Source organism: Megascapheus bottae, chromosome 19 (genome assembly GCF_031878675.1).
Source record: "Megascapheus bottae isolate mThoBot1 chromosome 19, mThoBot2.hap1, whole genome shotgun sequence".
Taxonomy (NCBI): domain Eukaryota; kingdom Metazoa; phylum Chordata; class Mammalia; order Rodentia; family Geomyidae; genus Megascapheus; species Megascapheus bottae.
Window position 1 is genome coordinate 33,049,969 of NC_143527.1, and position 3,018 is coordinate 33,052,986.

Below are 3,018 nucleotides of genomic sequence, written 5' to 3' on the forward strand. Positions count from 1 at the left end.
ACTCCAACATGTATGAATTTACTAGTTATTGTATCTTAATTTCTATCACTTTGCTATGATCTATGAAACTAACATATCATACAGAAGGTTACTGTTGTTAATGGCAGGGAAAGTCTTAACCAAATTATTAATTTATTTCACTCTAAGTGCTATGGTGGCACTCATATTTATTCATCTTATGTTAATTTCAGATTTGGTTGACTAAGCAATAAAATCTGTGGCAAATAAAGTGTATGTTCAATTAGAATATAGAAGTCAGTTCTTGTGCTCGCTTCGGCAGCACGTATACTAAAATTGGAACGATACAGAGAAGATTAGTATGGCCCCTGCTCAAGGATGATACACAAATTCGTGAAGTGTTCCATACTTTTCAAATATGATAAAATATAATTCTGTATAACATTTTCTTTAGTACTTTTTCACTCTTGTAAAACTATATATCCTAATTGTCATGATAAATTTTTATCCACCATATATGTAAATAATGTTTCCAATATTCTCATTTGTATCTGAAATAAAAATCTCTTGAATATATAACTAGATTACAATAAAATTACATTAGAAGGAAAAATACAGAGTATTTGATTTATATAATTATGGTTCCTACCAGCTGGATAAGTTTTGGATCATAAAGAACAAATGATAATTATTCTGCCAATGGGTACTATATGTTCATAAGGAATGTCCATGTAACTTCATAGAAAAAATCAAGATAAATATGATGAATAAAATTAAAACACTTAATTTCCTCAATATATACCTAGACAAGCTAAGATCACACAACCCAAATGACTCAGTCACCTCTAGAACTATTCCAAGGAGAGATAAGACTGGAGCAGACAGACCTCCTGATTCTGCCTAATGCTCTCTCCCTATACTAATCTGTCTTATATATAAGTAGAACTAGCACTTTCTAAATAAAACAACAACGAATCCAAAAAAAAGAAGTCAGGACTTGTAGTTCTAAATGAATTTTTTTTTATGAAAGGAGTGAGTCAAAATATTAGTAAGGCAGTTGAAAGTAAGTAGAGCTAATGCACCTTATATATGTTATGTGTGTGTGTGTGTGAGTGTGTGTGTGTGTGTGTGTATGTTTCACATAGGATTTCAACCAACCCCAGGATATAGATGTAAGCTTTCTTTTTAATCTATGCATGAAATTCATTTATAATCAAAATATTACCTTGTCATTACATCAAATCATATCACAAACCGTATACCATAGCTAAAACAATCTATTGAAAATATATAGATGCAAATCTAAAAAACTCAACATCACATACTTTTTTCACTCCTTTCTCTAAATAATCTCTATCAAATTGGTGAAGATCTTTTAGAAATTGACTTATATTCAGAACAGATGTTTATACTCAGTCCCCCGCAATGTTTGTGGGAGATAGGTTTCAGAACCAAAATAGACACCCACATCTGAAGATATTCAAGTTTCTCCTACAAAAGGCCTGATATTTCCATATAGCTTTACACAATCCTCCCATATGCTTTAAACCAACACTAGGTTTCCTGTAATGTGTAACACATCATGAATTATCTATGTTTATATACATAGATGCATGTATATATGGATATTTCCATATATACATGTATTTATATATACTGAGATAAAAGAGGTAGAATGCAGTTAAGAATTAAGAAAATTGAAGGAAGGAGTGAGTTGGGGAAGAGGTAGGTGAGAATATTGAAAGGGTCAACACTTATCACAATGTACTGTATTCATGGATTTCTTTGTTAAATGATAACTTCCTTGTATAACTGCTTAAAGACAATTCAAACGCTATACATGTGCATGTATTATAGTCTATATTAATGGAATAATGAGAAAGAAACGCCTGTGGATGTTCAGTACTGACCCAATTATTACAGGCCTAACTATATATATGCAAGCAATGAGTTCTGGTAATAGTTTGAGGATATGAAATGGCTGGAAACTCCATTTGCCAATTATGTAGATAGAAAACCAATCAAATATATGTATGCATGTTATTAAAGATAAAAAGTCAGATACATTGTTTGAAACTTTTCCCCACTTCAAACTACATCTTTATGCCACACATATATTTTGTTTTTAATAACTACAAGAATCCTACTGTATACCTAATTGATAATTCATTTAACCAGTTGCCTATCAGGAGTCCTTTGTAGTGCTTCTATACTTTCTATTACAAATAGGAAGGAACAGAAGAAAACTATATAAATACCAGCAGGGCAAGGTTACATTGGAGGATTTCCAGATCAGAGGGTATGATGTTATAGATTTTAATATACATTACTAAAAGGCATTCCAAATTTACTTCAATTTACATTCTCATCAAGTGTGACTAGAAACAATTTTTTTATTTACTTTAACCACATCATAGGTTTCAACAAGCATGTTTAGAGGTTGGGAGTGTAGCCTAGTGTTAGAGTGCTTGCCTAGCATGCACAAAGCCCTGAATTCGATCCCTTGGTACCACATACTCAGAAAAAGCCAGAAGCGAAGCTTTGGCTCAACTGGTAGAGTGTTAGCCTTGAGCAAAAAGTGTCCAAGGACAGTGCCCAGTCCCTGAGTTCAAGCCCCATGATTGGCAAAATAAAAGGCATGTTTATCATTTGAAACCCACATGAAAATTATTTTTGCTGTTGATATTAATTCGTGTTTTATTATTTTGTTAGGTTTTGTTTCTGCAAATTAACTGATTTCCTTTATTTTAATTTAATTTTATTGTCAAGCTGTTGTACAGAGGGGTTATAGCTATATACATAAGGGAATGAATACATTTATTGTTGAATAATGCTATCCTCTCCCTCAATTTATCCCACTTCCCCTGCCCCAAAGTTGTAAAATTCAATTCTGACATATTGTTTGGTGAGTATGGTTCATTTTTGTCCTTTGTCTCACCATTTTGTTTTTTTGCTTTCCATCCCCAATTCATATAAATGTGTATATACAAGAAAGGCTACCAAAATCAAATGAATCATTTTCTACTTTTATTTTGTAACTAAGTGATTTTTTTAAATCTG

The 3,018-nt window shown here is 31.9% G+C and overlaps 1 non-coding gene across 1 annotated transcript; it reads left to right on the top strand.

Annotated features, from left to right (window-relative positions):
- The first annotated feature begins 264 nt into the window (after window positions 1-264).
- LOC150049810 (U6 spliceosomal RNA) lies at window positions 265-371 on the top strand. The gene has a single exon (XR_016538909.1). It is a non-coding gene; the product is annotated as a U6 spliceosomal RNA (small nuclear RNA).
- Window positions 372-3,018: the final 2,647 nt, after the last annotated feature.